Here is a 22668-nt window from a genome sequence, read left to right as displayed (position 1 = left end):
AACACAGTTTTTTATCTCCAGATAGTATATATTGGAATACAAGGCAGGTACTAGATTCTTCGTGCTCTCCAAACTGCTGGCTCGGCATAAATTAATTTACTTTGTATTTTTAGAAACAATAATTAACTCATGATTCATGCTGAAGAAAATGTTCCTATCTCTTCTACTCCATAAAGGTTTATTTTAGTTTCCTTGTTGTTTATGCTAAAGTCCCAAGATCCATTGGCTTTGCAAAATCTTCACAAAATCTACTGTTTAAATAAACAGCACTTTTCACTGGGTCGTTAGGACACAGACTATTTGTTTTTATGTGTAAAAGTGACTGACATTGAATTATGCAGTTGATCCAGATGTTACACCCAAATCAGATAAACTAGCTGTTGTTTAATAGTGTCATTCTGGCTTCTGAAGTGAGAAGGTGAAGCTGACTCATGCTTAGAGAACACCAACTCTTAGGCCAAAGCTGGGACATTGGAGGCCACGGTACTTTTGGTTAAGTGTTGCCTTTCTTGGAAAATCTAGCCCACCCAGATTCTAAACTGGCCACACAGCTCCACCAGTAGAGAGATCTATTAGTATCTGCAGGTGTGTTGCATTATTTTGCTTCCGAATGTGTTAGGACAACGATCCCTAAGCTGTTTGGCAGTAGGGACTGGCTTCATTGAAGACAATATTTCCACCAGTGGAGTTTGGGGGCATTAGATTCTCATAAGGAGCACACAACCCAAATCCCTCACATGTATAGTTTATGTGCTCCTATGAGACTCTAATGTTCCAGCTGGACTGACAGGAGGCAGAGCTCAGGCCGTGATGTGAGTGATGGAGAGCGGCTGTAAATACAGATGAAGTTTCACTGCTCACCTCCTGCTATGTCTCCTGACTCCTAACACGTCATAGACTAGTACTGGGGACTGCCGTGTTAGGGGAAGTCATAGAATTGGGATCACTAGAAAAGCAGTTCTTGTCTTGATTCAAGTGAGGAAGGAGTCACGAAGGCAGTCACGAAGGCAGTTGAACACACTCCTGTGCTCCTTCCCAGGCACATCTGGAGTCACACCGCCTGGCCACCTGGAGCTCAGGTGGGGAATAGGACTTGTTTTAGCTGATAAAATGTTAGTGAAAGGCTTCAAGTTCAGTGTGTCATTTGCCACAACACCTTCTCCATGCTCAGTGATAGTAGACACAGGTGTCAAAATGGACCCCAAGGCGTGGGTCTCTGAGTTGACAGTAGGCTCAGCCTGTCTGTACTGGACGTATGGCAAGAGCAGAAAAGTCAGTTTCATTATGTTGAACCATTGAGATTCTGCAGTTATTTATTACTATGATTACCCAGGCAATCTTGGCCAGTGAAATAACCTGGTGACTAAAAATCCAAACTTTTTCTGACTGTGACACAAAATTCAGTAGCCACAAGAGAGAAGATGAATCCATTTGACTACAATTTTTTAAAAATACAAATTTTGATACATGGTAATAATTCCTCTCAGCAGAGCAAATGAAAAATGATAAAAAGGGGGACAAAATTTGTACCTCATATGGGCAAAAGGCTTATTCCTCTAGTGTATGTAAATCACGTCCAAATTAGGATGGCAAAGACCCAAAGCTCACAGAGAAGAGAGAAAATGGTAACTGGGAAGAAAAGGAAACAAAAGTGTATTTTTAACACATGGAAAGAATGCTTAATCTTACTCATAAAATAAATGAAAACAAAACTACTCTGATGACATTTTTTCAACGATGAAATGGGAAAAGGTGAAAAAGACTTAATACTACCTTGGTGCAGGTGTAAGGAAGCAGGTTGTTGCCTACGTTGCTGGTGGGAGTAGAAATTTAACTGGATGGAAATGCTGCATATGTATAAAAGTTATTATTATTTTTTTTGAGACAGGGTCTCACTCAATCACCCCGGGTTTGAGTGCTGTGGTGTCGTGGCTCACAGCAACCCCAAATTCTTGGGCTCAGTCAATGCTCTTTTCTCAACCTCCTGAGCTGCTGGGATTACAGGTGCACACCAGAACACCCAGCTAATTTTTCTGTTTTTAGTAGAGACTGGGTCTCACTTTGCTCAGGCTAGTCTTGAACCCCTGAACTCAGATGATCCACCCACCTTGGCCTCCCAGAGTGCTAGGATTATAGTCATGAGCCACCATACCCAGCCTATCAAAATTATTGATAAACAGAGAAATGCAGATCAAAACCACCCTGAGATTATCACCTAACCCCAGTGAGAATAGCCCACATCACAAAGTCCTAAAGCTACAGATGCTGGTGCAGTTGTGGAGAGAAGGGAACACTTTTACAATGCTGGTGAGATTGCAAACTAATGCAGCCTCTTTGGAAAGATGTGTGGAGATTACTTAAAGAACTCAAAATAGAACTTCCATTTGATCCTGCGTACTCATTATGCAATATCTACACAGAAGGAAAAAAAATCATTTTATCGTAAAGACATTAGCATTGGATCGTTTATCACAGCTTAATTTACAATCGCCAAGATATGGAATCAACCCAAGTGCCCATCAACCCATGAATGGACTAATAAACTGTGGTATATGTATACCATGGAATACTATTCAGCCATAAAAAGATGGACATTTCACATCTTTTGTATTAACCTGGATAAAGTCGGAGAATGTTTTCTTTAGAAAAGTATCACAAGACTGGAAAAGCAAGTATCCAATGTATTCAATACTAATACGAAGCCAGTAGTCAAACAAATACATGCCCACACAAGAGAAAAACTCAATTTAATTCAAGTTGGGGAGGGGGGGAGGAGGAAGGATTGGGGGGGCGGAATTGGTGAGCTCTCACCTAATGGGCACAGTGTAAGGGTATATGGCACACCTTTAGGGCGAGAGGCACGATTACAAGAGGGACTTTACCTAACAAATATAAACAATGTAACCTAGTTGTTTGTAACCTCGTTAATCTGAAATAAAAAGAAAAAAACCTTAAAGTTATTGACAAAAATGTCTTACCCTTTGTGTTGGCAATTTACCCCCAGGAATGTAACCTTATAGACTTCACTCTTTTAAGCAAAATGCTGTCATGTTTAAAATGCTGAACCTTGAAAACAACCACCAAAATGTAAATTCCATGGAGGTGGAAAACCATTCACATGGTTTTTTCCAATGGGGGCTTTGGATTCATTCATTCAATCATTCATTCCATTTTTTTCTTTGTTTCTTTGAAAAATTGGTTAAGAGGCCAGGTATGGTGGCTCATGCCTATAATCCTAGCATTCTAGGAGGCCAAGTTAAGGAGGATCCCTTGAGCCCAGGAGTTTGAGGTTGCTCTGAGCTACACTGAGGCCAGCATACTCTACCCAGGGCAACAGAGCAGACCCTGTCTCAGGAAAAAAAAAAAAAGTTGATTAAGGGGCACAAAAATATAGTTAGGAGGATTAAATTGCAGAATTTGATAGTGCAACAGGAAAATTATAGTTAACATTACTTTAGTGTCAATTTGAAACAACTAGAAAAGAGGAATTGTAATGTTCCCAACACAAAGAAAAGGTAAGTGTTTGAAGTGATGGGTCCAGTTACCCTGATTTGTTTATTACACGTCACATACATGAACCAAAATGTCACATGTACTCTGGAAAGATGTACAACTATTACATATTGGTAATATAAAATATCATTTATTCACTAACTACTTCAGTAATAAAAGAAGAATAGTGTTAGGCCGTCAATATAAATTTGTTAACTGCGTTAATGAATTTTGTTAAGTGAAGCAATGCAAAATAGGGTAAATTTAATGCTACTGTTTATGTTCAAAGCATCTGTTCAGACTGTTGGGAATTCTTTTTTTTTATTATTATTATTGGGGATTCATTGAGGGTACAAGAAACCAGGTTACACTGATTGCATTTGTTAGGTAAAGTCCCTCTTACGAGTGACTGTTGGACATTCTATAGGACAAACAAGTTGATTTCTTCCATAAATAAATTGCAAGGGATGAAAAAAAATCGGGAGCATTTGTAGATTAGCAGAGACTAAAAAGATTCATCAACAATTGCAATGCACTGAATCCTAATTCAAATAAACAAACTATAAAAAACTTACGAGGCAATTGGAAATGTGGATACTGATCAGATATTTGAGGACGTTAAAGAAATAATCATTGTTTTTCAGGGATGATGATTGTATCTTGGTGATGTGTTAAAAGTCTTCATCTGTTTGATAGACAGGCAAAGCTATGTATAGATGAAAATGATGTCTCAGGGGCGACAACACAGAGGATAAGAAATTATTCTTAAGATGGGACTACTTTGAAGTTGGTGACGGGAAGGTAGAAGTCCCCTCGCAGGTTCCATTTCTGTTCATTGCTGCTTATGCTCAGCCAATTCCTACCACAAAAACTTTACAAGAGTTCACAGACAGATGTACCCAGTCACACCTACATACCTTCACGGACTCGGGTGTGCATAAAATATCTCTAGAAAATCCGGAAGAACCTTATTATATTGGTTGCCTTTGGGGAGAGAAACTGTGGCTATGTGTAGGAGGGAGTTTTTATAGTAAATCTTAATATAGTTTTGGAAGTTTGAGTACTGTGCATGTATTATCTATTTTAAAAATTAAGTTAAAAAAGAACAATCTTTTAATCCAGGGCTTGACATCAGACAACCTGAAATGGTGCCCAAACCCCACTATTATTAGGGGTGTGGCCTCGGGCAAATGATCTCTAATTGTCTCTAAGCCTGCTAAAAAAATGGAGTTGGAAGAGGAGGAATGTTAAATACTTAGCATAATGCCCCAGACACTGCTTAACTCAACGAATAACTTCAGCCCTTTTTGTTTTTCCCCGTCTTGAGTCAGGGACAGCGGGAAGCAAAGAGAGGAAATGAAGAGAGAGGAGATCCCCTGGCCTGGGCTGAAAGCTTAAAAAGAGAGAACCGCCTGTTTGTTTTTGCTTTGGGGATGGTCTTGCCTTGATTAATATCAGCTGCGCAAGAGGAGACCGACTTATTTATCTTAGAGAAGATGACTTTGGTGGGTACCCTGTTTGATTTTTAGACGCCTTTATTTTAAAATTGTAGTTTGAGGCCGGTCTCATGAATCAGAAACAGCCAGGGGAGCCCCCCAGATCCCCCCCGAGTTGTTTTACATGGGGCACTTCTTACCCCTCTGGGTCTTTCCTCTTCATCTAAAATGCATGAGTGAGTCAGATGAGTTTATGTGTCCCTCGGGCTCTAACATGTGATTCCATTAATGACTCCTTATTACTGCTCAGAAACTTTCCCACAGTTTGTTCCAATGGGGGCTTTGGATTCATTCATTCAATCAATCATTCATTTCGTAAACACACGCAGAACACCATTCTAGACACTGAAAATTCAGCATTGAACAAAATATATACACTGTCTGCTCTCATGGAGTTTACATTCTAGTACTGGAAGCTACCTAACAAACAAGTGAACCAACCATCAGTCAACAAGTATCTAAATAATTTCTGTGATCACATGTGCTATCAGGAAAAAGACATAGGAACGTGGCTCAAAGTAGTGTAGCAAAGGGGTCCTCAAACTACGGCCCACAGGCCACATGAGGGGGTGCGATTGTATTTGTTCAAGTTTTGTTTTTTTACTTCAAAGTAAGATATGTGCAGTTTGCATAGGAATTTGTTCATAGTTTTTTTTTAAAACTATAGTTCCACCCTCCAGCGGTCTGGCCCCCTGTTTAAAAAGTTAGAGGACCTTAGACTGTATCTTTTATTTACTATAAATATATTGTGCAGAACAATACAAAAGAAGTACATTGTTTTTTTTGTTTTTTCTGTTTCACTTTGTCACCCTTGGTAGAGTGCTATGGCATCACAGCTCACAGCAACCTCCAGCTCTTGGCCTTAGGCAATTCTCTTGCCTCAGCCTCCCGAGTAGCTGAGACTACAGGTGCCACCATAACGCCCAGCTATTTTGTTGTTGTTGTTGTTGCAGTTTGGCTGGGGCTGAGTTCAAACCCGCCACCCTTGGTATACGAGGCCAACACTCTGCTCACTGAGTCGCAGGTGCTGCCCCAAAGTACACTGGTTTCTATTATCAATGTGTAAGAGGAGGATGCTGAGCTGAGACCTCAGAGGTAAGGCACAAACCACACAAAGGTCTGAGAGAAGTATTCCAGAACAATGAAACGGAAATGGAAAACCGGCGTCTTCCTGCCATTTACCTTCCTCGTGTGTTTACTACTTTAAAAAATAACCCTTTCTAAGGTTCCTTGGTGAATTTCTCTAGTGGTGACTTGACTTATAGATGTAAACACTATATTCTAATGATAGATGGATTCGGCAAATCAATGCCTTATTTAATTCTGAAGACTGTCACAACAACAAATACTAAAATTGTGAAGGATTCCAGGGATGGTATTTTATTCCCAAGAAGAAAAGGAACGTCTTTGGGATTTTTGTTTTCTTTTATCTAATCTGGCCTTACCTTTTCTTTTTGAAAAACACAGGAGAGAAAGGCAAGTCTCTCTTCCCTGACCTGTTATCTACGGCAGCCTTCTACAATGACCAAGTGCAAAACTCCTCTTCCTGAGTAAACTTGTTCTCTCTTGAGTCATACCAGTACGCCTTTCATAAACTTTACAATAAAAATGTGCACGCGTGTTCAGCAGATTACTTTTAAAAAGACCTTGTAAAAGAAGGTCTGTTGAATTCACTGACATATAGCAAAGGTGACCCCTGGTCTCACACAGCATCCCCTGATCCTCTGCTCCAGGAGACAGGACTTAGTGACCCCTGGCTGACACATACAAGCTATACCAAGCAATGAACAAAGGGTTTCCCCAGGGCTGGCTGACCGCTAGACATGGTGGGGTCAGTGTGTAGGGCCCACAATACCTGTAGGAACCTACAACAATGCTTTGCTTTCTTTTAAAATCAGAAAGAAACATCTTCTAATATATAAAATTAATATATTCATCTTTATACCAACATAGCCATAAAATATAGTTTGTATTTATTTTTTTAATGGCAGAAAATCCTATGAAAGCCTGAGTATTATTCAGGGTTGGTGTCATATCCCATAATATACTAATAAAATCAGACATTTGTTATCTATGACCCAGAGAGTATATGGTAGAAAATTTTGATCAGGTTAAACAAACAAAAAAATCACCCTAGGATGGCTCAGTGCCCGTAGCTCAGTGGTTTGGGTGCCAGCCACAGGCACTGGGGCTGGTGGGTTTAAACCTGGCCTGGGCCTGCTAAACAACAATGACAATAATAACAAAAAAATAGCCGGGCATTGTGGCAGGCACCTGTAGTCCCAGCTACTTGAGAAGCTGAGGCAAGAGAATCGCTTAAGCCCAAAAGTTGGAGGTTGCTGTGAGCTGTGATGCCACAGCACTCTACTGAGGGCAACAAAATTAGACTCTGTCTCGAAAAAAAAAAAATCACCCTAGGAGAAATGATTTGCCACCTGATGAAGATCATGTTTCTGACTTCTTCACTTGTCTTGATTTTTCTCCACCAGTTTTTCTCCTCCCTTGTTTGATGTCACTGGTGTCAACATCAGTCATCCTTGTCATATGGCCCTGAGGAAGCATGGGTGTTCCAGGGGCAGAATTTTCTCTTGCCGCAAAGCCATGAGCAGTAAGTGAGAAAGAGGAAATGGAACAACTAGCCTGAGCCTGAAGCAAGGTAAATACTTAGGAAATCATATTCCTCTCTCCCTGCCCCACTCCTCTTGCTCCCTCCCCAGGACCTGCCTTCTCTCTCCTCACGTTTTTCTTCCTTCCCTCCTACTTTCCTGCCTTGCTGGCTGTGGTGTCATGTCTTTCTGTCTGCTGTGCCCACAGGAGCTAGAAATGGCCCCGCGAGAGGAGACTCAAGCCTGGGAATCCTAAAATCCTAAGGTACATGCAAAGGAAAGTTTCTGTGACGTGGCTGCCTTCCCAAGCGACTCATCTGGTGTCTTCTCACACATGAGGCGGTGTATGTGAGCGGAGCCTGGATTCTCAGGAAGTCTTGCTGTACATTTTATCTAAGCCCTCATGCTGTTTCCCTTAGAAATATCTTTAAAATGTGTTTCTGTGGCTTGACAGCAAGTTGAGAAACACGACAGGCAAGGACACTGAATTAATGTAAGTCATAAAAGTTTTACCGTCGTTGAGATTCGCTCATGAGACCACAAAACTGTAGTCGATGAAAAGCAGTGATTGACTGCAAGTGTGGGGTAAATAAATTATCCTTTGCATTTTGCTCTGGTCTTGACTGTGGTGTGGGTGTAATAATGTCTAGGTTGCGAAACTCTGAGTTTGCGGATAAATGTGGTTTAAAGTTGATAAAAAGACAGGGTAGGACAAAAGTCTGTTGCCTGGCAAAAGATGGTCCTTGCTGAGTTTTTAAGCTGCCAGAGGTATGAAGGTTCTGAAAGGTGACTTGGTACAGTGGAAACTTGGACCCTTGTTTAAAACACTGACTCTGCCCATTTGCTACGACATTGACTCCGTGGCATGGCCAGGGCCTGATCTCTTTGGAGTGGCTAAATTTCTGGAATTCACCTCTCTAACTCTGAAAGAATGCAGTGATCTCAAAGAAGAAATTTTAGACTCTAAAGAGGACATAATGTATTCATGACACAAAATAAATATATTTTATAATAATATTATTTTGAAAATCCTTTTATTTGCTGTAAATATGTTGCATACGAGAATTAAAGATTACCTTGGTTTCTGATTCCTATGTGCCATCCTTTGGTGTTCATTTAAAATACGTGCTTATTTGAAAACGAAAAACTAAAACACAAAATTAGAGGGAGAAGGTGGATGGGGGAAGCACAAGGAGTTTTTAGGAAACTGTTTTGTAAATGGTGGATCTGTTACCCTAGGCATTTGCCCCAACCTATAGGACATTAAATAACAAAGTTAATCTTAATAAAGGCAAATTTTAAAAATTGCTTAGGAGGACAGAGGATCCCAGGTTGGAAGGTTGACTAGAACAAGTCCGTAACTGCGTTACCTATAGCATGCCCTCCCTGGAGGAGTGGGATAACATCACTCTGGAATTGAGTGCAGACTGTAAGACCCACAGCCAAGGGAGCCGCTAGTCCCTATTGGACTTGAGCTGGCACAGATGCTCCCACCAGGGTGTGCTTTCACAGCTCTAGATCCACTAATCTGGTAAGTTGGAATGAAATGATGATGTCAATGTCCAGCAGATGGGAGGAGCTGGGTTTCTCACCACTGGATCGTAGGGTTACAGACAAGCAAGAAGAGAAGGCTGGCGAATCCGTGTGGTGCTCAGCTGGGGGTGGAGACATCAGTGTGAACTCACGCTGAGCTTCCTGTAGACACGCATGCTTTCATACACAGGCTAGTGCATACATATGTATTTCTTTTACTTTTCTTTTTTGTTGTTGTTTTTTGAGGCAGAGTCTAAATTTGTCGCCTTCAGCAGAGTGCCATGGTGTCACAGCTCACAGCATCCTCAAACTCTTGGGCTTCAGCAATTCTCTTGCCTCAGCCGGGCGGTACCTGTGGCTCAAGGAGTAGGGCGCTGGTCCCATATGCCAGAGGAGGTGGGTTCACACCCAGCCCCAGCCAAAAAAAAAAAAAAAAATCTCTTGCCTCAGCCTCCCAAGTAGCTGGGACTACAGGTGTCCGCCACAACGCCTGGCTATCTTTTTTTATTGCAATTGCCATTGATGTTTAGCTGACCCAGGCCGGGTTTGAGCCTGCCAGCCTCAGTGTATGTGGCTGGCACTGTAACCATATGCTACAGGTGCTGAGCCTTTTTTTATTTTCTTTGAGACAGAGTCGTACTTTGTCGCCCTTGGTAGAATGCTGTGGTGTCATAGCTCACAGCAACCTCAATCTCTTGGGCTTAAGTGATCCTCTTGCTTCAGCCTCTTGAATAGCTGGGACTATAGGTGCCCACCACAATGCTCAGCTATTTTTTTAGAGATGAGGTCTTACTCTAGCTCAGGCTGGTCTCGAACCCATGAACTCAGGCGATCTGCCCACCTTGGCCTCCCAGAATGCTAGGATTACAGGCATGAGCCACTGCACCCGGCCTACTGTATTACTTTTTCTGCTCAGAGAGCCTAAAGGAATGACTCCTCAGTAAAAACAAGCACACCCAGTACCTAGATCTTGGTTTCTAATACCATTCTCTGATAGAGGGCACCAGGGTTTCTTGGAGAAATGGCTGTTTGTAGGGCTGGGCTGGAGAATAGACAGTTGAGCCTCGAGTCTTTTGCAGTGCCAGAAAAGCAAGGGCTGGCTCAAAAACCAAAACAAACAAACCCTGTCAAAGCAAATCAATAAAATTCACACACACACAGACACAATAATGGGGTCTCATTAAAGGGGCTGACTGAAAGTGCTCCTGATGGCAGTGATAATTTAAGAAACAAAAGAAATAACACAGTGTGATTGATACACACTTGTACAAAGTGGGATATAAACATCCATGAGTCATACATAAATTCATGTAAGTAGCTAAGTAAGAACAGACCAATATCTCATGCAGAAAATTCACAAATCACTTACTTGGATGCTCCCTTCTAAAGGGGGTGGGATGTAACCCCCCATCCCTTAGGTGTGAGTTGTGCCCTTCCAGAGGGTACCGGATGGGAAGGTGGTGAGGGCCTGGGAGAGTGACTTTGCAGTGGAGAAGCTTGATACCCACTAGTGTAACCAGGAGATCAGGGTCAACACCCCCACGTTGATGGTACGTGCCTGTTGGTGTGATATGACGAGAATGGCGCTTTACCTCCATCATCTTCCTCCTCAAAACCCGTAACCCCTGTCTTGACTATGAGAAAAACATCAGACAAACCCAACGGAAAGATATTCTTTAAAACACTTGACTTCTACGCCCCAAACTGTCAAAGTCATCAAGAATGAGCGAAGTCTGGACAACTATCATTTTGAAAAGGAGCCTAAGGGACGTGATGACTAACTGAATGCCATGTCCTGGAGAGGATCCTAGAACAGAAAGAGGACAGTGGGCAAAAACCGAACACCTGCAAATGAATTACAGACTTCAGATAATAATGGTGCATCAATAGCAGCTCATTTTTTGTGACAAACGTTAATACTAGGGTGGACTGGATGTGGGCGCATGGGATAGTGTCCTGTCTTTACAGCTTTTCAGAAAATTGAAAACCATTCTAACACCAAAAGCTTATTAAAAAAAGAAAAAGAAGCAGCAAGAATACAGCTCATCGGTTCTCTCTCCAGAAAACAGAAACCCATCTGTGTGCTCCTTTCCCTTCAGGCCGCACATGGGCTCCTGTCGCTGAGAGCTCCAGCTGGCCCTTGCCATTTGTCCCTTGCTTCTCCTTCAGCTGGAGAATCTGCAGCGGCTTCTGTTCAGTTGTCAAGGACCTTTGTTCCATGAATTTCTGATGTTCCCATAACACAAAGTATCTTCTGACTGAGTTATTGGTGATGCATTCATGGTGCCCCCTGCCCTCACCCAACTCTTACCTCATGGCCAAGGCCGCCAAGGCCGCCAAGGCCACCGTGACCTCACAGACCAGCAGCAGAGCACGCTGCCACCACTCACTGCATGCACACTGGGCTCTCCCCCTTACTACAATGGCCTGACTTCATGAATGGATAAATCACAAACATATCCTCTTAAGACAGTTTGATGTTTGGATGCTTCTGGTACTTAGACTTTATAGTGGCTATAGATGATTCTTCTCGCATCTAGGGAGCAAGGTTAATGACCTTCCCTTGCCAAGTTGCTGACAGATGACAGATATAAATGGTGATGTCTACAAAAGACAGAGTGCAGCTCTGGGCACATACAGGACACTCACTAAATACAGTAGAACCTCCATAGGTGATCCCCTCCCTACAATGACCACCTCCCCACCTGACCTAATTTTCACAGACTGGACATGCACCACATGTACGTATCAGTACCATAGGCCTAGTTCCCTATGCTGACCACCTCTGTAGGTGACCTGTTTGTTATAGTCCCTTGGGTGGTCAACTTACAGAGGTTCTCCTATAGTAGCCTCACTACCTTCCCACTCCCTTGAGGACAGAGGAGGTGTAGGGCCTAGTGCAAGTTTTCCCAAATTGTGTCATTGTCCCACTAGCAATGGGGGTGCTGTGATCATGGGCATTTGGGAAATCCTATACACTATGCCTTCTCTAGGACATTTAAAATACAAATTAGCTTGTTAAAGTGTCAGCTGAGTCTTGTAGTAAAGAAAGGCTTAATTTTGTTCAACTAAAATTCCCCCCACAGCCCTGGACTTGATCTAGTTGTGAGGGCAGAAGGCCAGGCAGTAGGTAGGAAGTAATGGAAGTTTGAAGACTGAATATCTAAAAAGCAGATGACAGTGTGTGGGCTGCCAGCAATCTGCTCATAAAGCATCTGGAGCACTGGCGTGGAACAGAGGCCTCTGTGTGGCTCCCGGCACCACCAGTCACAGCTGATGGAGGCATTTTCTTCCCCCTCGCTCCTTAGAAGGTATGGGGGATGGGCTGGGGCTCATGATCTCCAGGTCCCGGTGTGGTGAAGAAGCTTATCATCAGCTCCAACTCTGCTGCTGCAAGGGAAAGTGGAAACAGCCCCTGGAGGCCTCTCCAGGGGTTGGAGGTGGATCGTGTAGGTGACCCAACCTCTCCAGAGGTCTCCGACTTTGTCCCGTGTATTCAAAGAGGCCTAGAATGGCTTCCCTTGCCCACTTGAGACTTCCCAAATATTCTGAGAGGTGACTGGTCGGCCTTCTAAGATCACTGTTTACTGTGATAAGATAATCCTTCATTTATCTGCCTAAGAGAAGATAACTCCAGAGCGTGTGCATGCCCAGATCCTAAAAGCCTTGGAGAGGAAAAGCAGGCCCCTTCAAAGCAGCCTCAGGGAGACTGAAGCCCAAATGGGGCCAGTACTTAAGTAGGAGGCAGTCCCAGTAGAATCATAATGAGTTATAACCCTCTCTTCGGTCGATTTTAAAGCCCCAGTACCAGATAAAACTCAGAACTGGGCCTTCAAACACGTTTAAGGAAATTCTCCTCCTGGGAGAGATGATTCACATCATCAGCCCAATCTTCTAAATCTCGAATTCTTCTTTTATGTAACTTTGCATGGAAAAAAGCTGCAGACGTAGCATTACAGTAATTTCCACAGCCTGATCCACAGTAATAGGGCTTTTTGATCTGGTTATAGTCCTGTTACTTTGCCGAAGGCTTGTGTGTGACATATATTCTCTCTGGTCTTTGTCCTTATGACAGCAATTTACTGTTAAGAAAAAGTATTGTGTTGTGGACACTTAGTTTTGTTGGCAGGAAATGGGGAGGGGCTATTGAAGCTGTGTGATGTGTTCGAAACCCCAGTTTCTCAAGTGAAATACTTGATTTTGGAGTTCTGGCCTCCAGAGCAGTGAGGGAATAGATTTCTGTTGCTTTAAGCCACCACATTTGCAGTGATTGGTACAGTAGACCTGGGGAAAAAACACAGCCTTAAAGTGGTGAAGATCTGGGTTTGCTCAAAGGTCTTGAGGAGACCTGGAGCTGCCAATGTGGGGGATAGAAACTTGGCAACACCAGGTCTTAGAAACCCTGTGAAGAAACTCAAATTATTCTAAGTATAATGGGAAACCAATGAAAAGTTCAAAGCATGGACTACGATAACCTTCTTTTTGAGGAAGACCAGTGCTGTGTGGAGGGGGAACGGAAGCAGGAAAGCCAACACAGAGGCAGAAGTGAGAAGTGACAGTGGCCTGGATGAGGTGGGTGGTGGAGGCTGAGGGCCACAGAGCCAGTTGACATGTCCGTAGGAAGTAATGTTGACAGGACCTGCTGGTGAATTGGCTATGGGGGGAGAAAAAAGGAAAAAACCAAGGATGACTCCTTGGAGTCTGGTCTCAGCCAAAGGAGTGGAAGGTCATGAAACCCAGAGAGCAAACAGATTTGGGACAAGGGATGAGAATCTCGGGTTCAGTCCTGGACCTGGTCAGTGGAGATGACCGAAGGTTGTCCAAGGAAACAGGTTAGTTGGATAACAGAACACTCAAAATGGTAGTTCAGACAAGACATTTAGAGATACAATGAAGAAATCCTTGTAGACATATAAAGCTTGGATCCCCCGGGAGAAACAGAGATGATGGCTCAGAACCAGACCTTGAGATATACCAAGGCTTAGAGATTGATCCATTAAAGAAGACCAAGGGGGCCCATGAGATGGAGCAGAAGCATGGAAAGTGAGCTGTCCCCAGGGCCAAGAGAAGGAAATGCTAGGAAGCAAAGAAGCATGCTCAACTCTGGCACATGCCGCTGAGAAGTGAAACAGCATGAGGCCGCAGAACTGTCTTAGATTCAGTGACACGGAAATGGCTGGAAACCTTGCCTAAAGCAGTACCAAGGTACATGCTGAGGACAGATGCGGATTGAGGTGGGTGGAAAAGTAGATGACTCAAAATCAATTGTGAATGGAACAAAAGTAAAATTGTAAGAATGAAACTATAAAGAATACTGTCAGAAAATATGAGAATTTTTTTATAATCTTGGGTAGGAAGGCCTTTTAAAAAAACCCAAAATAAGGCCAGGTACAGTGGCTCACACCTATAATCCTAGCACTTTGGGAGGCCAAAAGCACTTTGGGTGGATTGCTTGAGTTCAGGAGTTCGAGACCGGCCTGAGCAAGAGTGAGACCCCATCTCTAAAAATAGCTGGGTGTTGTGGTAGGTGCCTGTAGTTCCTGCTACTTTGGAGGCTGAGGCAACAAAATCACTCGAGCCTGAGAGTTTGAGGTTGCTGTGAACTGTGATGCCATGGCACTCTCTCTACTCAGGGTGACAAAATAAGACTCTGTCTCAAAAAAAAAAAAAAATTAATTAGGGCGGTGCCTGTAGCTCAAGGGGTAGGGTACCAGCCCCATATACCAGAGGTGGTGGGCTCAAACCCAGCTCTGGCCAGAAACTGCAAAAAAAAAAAAAAAGAAGAAAAAAGAAAAAAAATTAATTAATTATAAAAATAAACACCCCCCCAAAATAAAAGCACATAAAATTAATAAATCAGACTACACATCAACAATTAAAAGCTTCTGTATGACAGGAAAAGCCTAAACAACTTTTAGAGAAAATGTGAGCCACATATTTTGATGTGCAAATATTACATCTTTACAATCTATTCATTAGAGAAAGGATGAGTATTCAGGATTTAGAAAATAATGTCTATGAATCAATTTAAAGAAGGCTAATAACCCAAAAGAAAAATGGGCAAAAGGCATTTCAGAAAAGGAAAACTATGTGGCTAATACATTTAAGAAAAAATGCTGGACTTCATTAGTAACCAGAGACATGTTCCCATCAAGTGCTGGAAATCAGTGGAGGCCTGGACATTCTCTAACATGGATAATCATGGTTGCAGTTATCACTTGGTGTGGCTATGGAGGACAGTTTGATGCTATTTATTAACAAAATCCATTTTGTATCATATGCCCTTCAGAAATGTATGCATGTAGAAGGTGGTTCATTGCTGCATTTGTAATAGAGAAATGCAATCAAGATGTCAGTGGGTTGCAATCCTTTCTCAGTTCTTTGAGAGTGTAGGGCTGAGGCCACAATTTGTTTTTTTTGAGACAGAGTCTCACTTTGTTACCCATGGTAAAGTGCTATGGTATCACAGCTCACAGCAATCTCAAACTCTTGGGCTCAAGAGATTCTCTTATCTCAGCCTCCCAAGTAGCTAGGGCTACCAGCGCCCATGAGGTCACAGTGGTTTTTTACTGGTGTCAGTTGGGGTTTCTCTTAGAAGCCGCCCACAGATTCCTGCCGCATGGCCCCCTCACAACACGGCAGCTCACTTCTTCAAGGACAGCAGCAAACCCTCGCTCCAGTCTGTGGAGATGGTCCATGTCACGTATTCAAGGGAGTGACTATCATCAGCAAAAGGGGATAACATCCAGGAAATTATTAACAAAGTCGTGGAAGTTATTCTGGCCTGGCATGAAGTAGATAAGCCTTTGATGATTTCTGCTTATAAATTTAGTTACCTGCATTAGAGTTTATAAACCACTTCACTGTGTGGTATTAGTACACTGTGTCCTTTATCCTCAACTTCTCAAAAAAAAAAAAATATTGACTTACCGATCAAAAACTTTACTTTTTGATCTGACCAAAAGGGTAACCAGAACGAACTAGAATAAGCCACAAAAATAAAAACAACCCCTTACAGCAAGCTTCCTGCTAGCTCCCTGCCCTGCTGCTGCTTGTACTAAACATTTCCGCAGCTTCCTTTCTCCTGGGGAGCACTGGGAAATGCTGTCAGAAGCTAGTTGTGTGCAGGGCTTTGTAGCCTGGGTTTTGTTTATTCTTCTTTCCCATTGTGGATAAGCTCATTGATGATGTAGACCTTAATTACGACTGAATAGAAGCAGCAGTAGGGAGATTTTATACATGTATATGTATATATGTATATACAGGGTGGCCATCAAGTTCATGTACAATTTTAAATTGCACACTATTTTAAATTGCATCCGAACTTAATGGCCACCCTATATATATGTCTGTGTGTATGTGTGTGTGTATCACCCAGAATTTCCTGCAGACCTTGTCATCTTTGGAACATTTGCAGTGGAAAATAGAAGAATACACGGCACAGTTGTTCCCTGTGGCTGCAGAAACACAGCGCTGTGTTCTTTGGACAGGCTTTGCTGCCCTAGCAGTCCATTAGAGATTTCCTCTTTATCATGGAGTCACCACCATGAGCAAATTGTTTTGTCAGTTGGCCAGAACCGCCAAATACTCAGGGTCACATTAGCAGGAAACTCCAGCTGTGTCTGTGGGGGTGAGGTAGCCTCGTCTTAAGATTCATTTTTGTTGCGAGTTGTCTCTTATGGGGTGCAAAAGCATTAGATAAAAACACATCCATGGTTGTTTCTATATTTAGAATTAAGCTGGCTTGCCGAGGATAGTGAGAGTGACTCCAGGGAACGACCGTGGAAAATGATCAGGAAATCCTTGATTGCAATAGTACTAAGGTGCTCAAAGAGTGTTAGATCTTGTGTCAGCCTCTCATGTGCCCCAGGAATAATCAGACTCAACAATGAGTTCAATTCTCTTCGCCTCATCCATCTGCCATTTATTTCTTTAGGCCTGGGACTGATTATGCCCTGTCTAGAATCTTTCCTATCAGGAAGTATACATGCAGTCTTTAACCAGACTAACCGATCTATTGTACCCAGAAAATTAGTGCTGCCTGTGATTTAATTTCTTAACACTCTGGACTCTTGTGTGCTCTTGGCCAATGCTAACTGTCTTGCCTTTGATCTTGATTCAGGCCTCTGTGCTCTGTCTTGTTGGTCTTTGATTGACATGTTCTCCCGAACCCTAAACTTTCCCTTTTTGAGTTCAAGACAGTGATCACTGAGCCCCAAAGCTCACCTTCCCCTTGATGGCAGATTTCAAATCAACGCACCCTCCCCCCATCCTCAGCTTGACTCCACTTCCCCTCGGGGGAAGCTCAAGTTCAGGGAGGGTGTGGATGAAGGATCAACTTAGATTCCAGAACGGGATGACCTACGGATACAGATGGAGATGGTGAGAGTGTCTGCTGCCTGCAATCCCTGGTAATACACAAATCACTCCAACCTTTCATTGTGTGATTAGGCTTACAAAATACAGAAGGAAATCAAATAAACTCATTGAAATGACCAGGCCCAAAGGGCACCATATAAACATCACACACTCCTTCTGTTCAGTCCTGTCTGAAGCACATTAGTAACCCTGTTTCTTTGGTGGTGTTTCAAAGTTTAAAAAGCCCCTATACACTTCATTTTAATTGATTCAAAAATTCTATTTTTTAAATTTTTCATATGCTTCTGAAATTTATTCTATCTTAAAGTCAGTGTCTGTCAGCCAGACATTGCCAGCTACCTAATTGCTATTGCCTAAATTTTAATACACCAGCCTCTATGTCTGCAGGGTGGGTAGCAGTGACCTGGGAAGGTCCCAGGGACAATCAGGGAACATTTCAAATACCTCTAGGGACTCAATATTTTGACAAGGGGAGAGGGGACAGAAAAATGGTGACTCAGGTAGGTTCAGCAACTCCTAAATTGTATGTCCAGAGAAGGCAAACTAAATAAATAAATGCAGAGCCAGATTAGGAGCTCGACACAAATGGCTCTTAGCTGTTGGATGGATTCTTTTAAGAAGTGCTGTGTCACTAAAACACAGAGGACAGCTTATGTGGAAAAACACAACCATCAGCGACTCTGCATCATAAAAGTCTGTTAGAAGAGTCAGAGTGTGAATGTAAAGATGGCTGCAATTTATTTCTCTTATGTTTTCCATTTACCATGTGCATAACAGTGATCAGTTATGAAACCCATGACTATATAAGACTGAAACAGCCCTTTCAGTGTTCATAAAATGGAAAATCCCACATGATAGGAAAACCTTGTGTCATAGTTTGGCCGTGTTTTTTCTTTCTTAGCAATGGCTCTTCTTATAGACAATGGCTCTAGATCATGGACTGTTACCTGACATTTGGCTACTGGGAAGTAGAAGGCTCTTTGTCCTCTCGTGTGCCCACTGGTCCTCTTTTCCATGTGATGTGGATCTGGATGGACTTGGTTGGGGGGTGGGGGTGGATCAGTTTCTTTCTTGCTTGTGCTCGCAGAACATTCCTTACTTCTCTGTCTTGGGACACTCCTAATAGCCACCTACATTAAGATCTAGGTTGATAAATTCTTACAAAAACCACCATGCCTTGTAAGAAGCTAGGCTCAGAGACTGGAAAGCGAAAAATCTGCCAAGGTACAACACATGTGCCAATGTTGCCAAGGCGGCCTGGGTGGAAAACAGGTGGGAAACGCCAAGCAGTTCACTACTCACCCAGCAGCCTTGAGAAATGTAGAAAAACTGTGTGATGTGGAAGAGTTGCCATCAAAGCTTGTGGAGGCCACATTTAGTGGGACCGTGGTGACTCTTCATGGGTTTTCCCTGGGTGCTGATGCAGAATCAGCAGTGGGAGTCCAACATGCCAGCCCTTTAGTTCCTTCTCCTTTTCCTGGGTGTTATAAGACATGGGTGTGAGGGATTTGTCCAGTAACTCTTGCTGTAAAATTGGGCAGAAATGGAGGGATTGTCCAATCAGGAATGTTTCTATTAATGACGAATAAGCTGAAGTGAGATCAAAGTGGAATACTTCCAAAAAGAGATAAACCCATGAAAGAAGTGAAATGTAAGTGCATCGTGAAACAAAACTCAAGTAGTTCATCTCTGGGCAACACTTCTGAGTTCCACATTTCACTTTGGGAAGGATTTGGTGGGACATAAAAATGAGGTCCTGTCATTTTTATGAGATGCCTGGAGTAGGAGTAGGAGATGCCTGGAAATTAAAGAGCCCCTTGAGAAAGGGACAGGATCCCCCGAAATCTTGGGCAGTTGGTGGGGAAGTGTCAGAGACAAAGTAGCCTTCTTTTCCTTTTGAGTGGTCCTCAAACTTGAGCCTGCATCAGAGTTACCTGGGGGCTTAATACAACACAGACTGCTGGCCCTCACCCCTGAGTCTCTGAGTCAATAGGTCAGGGCTGGGGCGCCAGAATTCACATTGCTGATCCAGGGACCACACTTTGAGAACAGTCATCCAGAATACTCTGTTGGTTAACGCAGAGTGGGAGGCAGCACGCAGATACCTCCAGAGCTCAAACATCCCCAGCTTTCTTAGTGTCTGATTTGTAAACTTATTTATGTTTTAATAAATTTATGTTTTATTTATGTTTTAACTACTTGGGTCCAACTTTTATAGGCAGTGATGAAATCTCAAGAGAAGAAAAGAAGACAGGTATCTATCTTGACTCTCTAGAACTTACTCCCTGTGTCATACAATATTTCTCTACATAGGAGACGTTAGTACTTTTTTAAACTTTATTTATTTATTTTTTTGAGCCAGAGTCTCACTGTGTTGCCCTCGGTAGAGCGCTGTGCCATCACAGTTCACGGCAACCTCAAATTCTTGGGCTTCAGTGATTCTCTTGCCTGAGCCTCCCAAGTAGCTGGGACCACAGGCGCCCACCACAATGCCCGGCTATTTTTTTGTTGTATTTCTTTGTTGTTTGGCAGGCCCAGGCTGGGTTCGAACCCGCCAGCCTCGGTGTATGTGGCTGGCTCCCTGGCTGCTGAGCAACAGGCGCTGAGCTAGGAGACATTAGTATTAATAGAACCTTTCTCTTGAAGGGTAAAGAGAAAAACACATCAGGAGACAGCTCAGGCCCGCTTGTCCTTGGCATTAACCAAAAATTAAGACATGGGGCACCAGAAGAGATATTACGGAATAGTTCCTATGATTCAGAGCAATCTTTCATTGTCAAGGTGCTGGCAGTGCTTATTATTTGAATGTCAAATTCCTGCTCTTGGGCAGCCTGCTCTGGGCTTCCCTGCAAGGCTGCTAGTGGCTGTTACGGGGACAGGACTGTCATTGGTTTAGATAAATTCTTCTTCTTATGAACACTTCAAGGACTTCTGCTTCTCAGTGAGCCAAGCAAGAATTGCTGGCCTGGTAATTTAATGAATTTTCAACTATTCCATTCTGAGAACCCCATTACAACTCTTAAACATTATTGAACACCCCAAGGGGCTTTTGTTCATGTGGGTCTTGCTTGTCAATATTTACCATATTAGAAATATAGACCGAGACATTTTAAAATACAGATCTAAAAATAACTACAATAATGACACATGTTACTACGTCTCTTTCAAACATTTGAACATATTTTTAGATTTAAAAGTTTCAAAGCAAAAAGAAATCAGGAGACAAGTGGCACTGTTTTACATATTGGCAAGTCTCTTTAATGTCTGGAATAATAAAAAACAACTGGATTTTCATCTGCTGCAAGAGCTGGGAAAAGGAGGAACATGTGCTTGTTTGTTCAGTAATTAGAGATATTCGCCTTGGTTATTTCATCAAAATTCAACAAGTGGCTGTTTCTCTTTTTTTATTTGAAATTAATGTGAGGGTACAAATGTTTAAGTTACTTTGTTCTCACTTCCAAGGTAAAGTTCACGTTGTAGCTGAGCCCTTCACCCACGGGCATGCTGAACACCTCACACTGTGCACAGTAGGTGAGATTCTGCCAATTGCCCTCTCTCCTCCTACCAATCTCCCCTCCACCTACCCCTCCCCCTTCCCCCTTGCTAGACTATATTTGTGTTTTATTGTTCATGTGGGCATGTAATTGTTTATATTATTGGTTTCATATTAGTATTGAGTATATTGGATTTCTTTTCTCCAGTCTTGAGATACTTTACTAAGAAGATTGTGTTTCAATTCCATCCAGGGAAACATACAAGATGCAAAATCTCCATCTTTTCTTATGGCTGAATGGTACTTCATGGTATACACATGAAGTGGCTGTTTCTTTTATTTATTGATTTTTTGCAGTGTCTGGCCGGGGCTGGGTTTGAACCCACCATCTCTGGCATATGGGGCCGGCGCTCTAGTCCTTTGAGCCACAGGCGCCTCCCGAAATGGCTGTTTCTTAAAGGCCAGTCACAACGTGGTATCCAAAACCACGGCAATGAACTCTTCACATCTGCTACATTAAAGTTAATGGGTCTTTCCAATGCACTTTGAACGGATCTTTTCTCATCGTTCATGTCTAAGATGTAATAAAGTTAATAATATTTACTGCTTCGTGTAGGGTATCCTGAAGTGAGAGATTTATTTCTTCCTCTAAGTATGTGGTGGTAAAAACTAGGGACCACCAGTAAACTCTGGTGCTACTGCGTTGGTTTGTGCCAAGACATTAGAAGTTTTACCCACTGCTTCTTTATGAATGTCAACACGGTGGAAAAGGTAAAAACATTTTACTCTCTCTCTCTCTCTTTTTTTGAGACAGAGCCTCAAGCTGTCACCCTGGGTAGAGTGCCGTAGCATCACAGCTCACAGCAACCTCTAACTCCTGGGCTCAAGTGACTCTCCTGCCTCTGCATCCCAAGTAGCTGGGACTACAGGCGCCCGCCACAACGTCCAGCTATTTTTTTTTGGTTGCAGCCGTCATCGTTGTTTGGCGGCCCCGGCTGGATTCGAACTCGCCAGCTCAGGTGTGTGTAGCCACTTGAGTCACAGGCGCCATAAACATTTTACTCTCATTAGGAAAATAGTTTTGACTCCATGGACTCCCTGAAAGGGACTCAGCCACCCTCAGAGGTTCCCGGACCACACCTTGAGAACAACTAAGGTAGAGGAATGAGGGTTGTTTTCTCCATCTTTATCTTGCTGCCTCCTCAATCCTTTGATCTTTCGGTGTGATTGTTAAAGACCATCCCAAGACAACATTAAAATGCTTCCAATTTATTCACAACGTCGAATTACAAGGCACAAACAAATCAGTTAAGAAAACAATGGCAAAGTCTCTTAAGTGTAATAAAAATAGTAATTAGTGACTCGATGAAGAGTTACCCTCCCAGCAGTCAGACCACGCATGCTGTACACTCCAGAATACACAGAAAGACATAGGTTTTAATTTGCTGTAAATTCATAGAAACTATTAGGAGAAACTTTTTGAAAGTAGAATGCAATGGCGTCCATCGTGCTGGTGTAGCTTTTTGGTGGTGGGAGTAGGCACAGTGGGAGCGTCTGGGAACCCCGAAATTCCAGGCAGTCTGGGTGGAGAGAGGACTGGGGTGACATCCTGGAGGAATGGGGAGGTGTGAGGATGACTCAGACGGAGGGAGCACTCATCCCTCTCCCT

The sequence above is a fragment of the Nycticebus coucang genome, chromosome 20 (genome assembly GCF_027406575.1).
Source record: "Nycticebus coucang isolate mNycCou1 chromosome 20, mNycCou1.pri, whole genome shotgun sequence".
In the NCBI taxonomy this organism is placed as follows: domain Eukaryota; kingdom Metazoa; phylum Chordata; class Mammalia; order Primates; family Lorisidae; genus Nycticebus; species Nycticebus coucang.
This window is presented reverse-complemented; position numbering follows the sequence as displayed.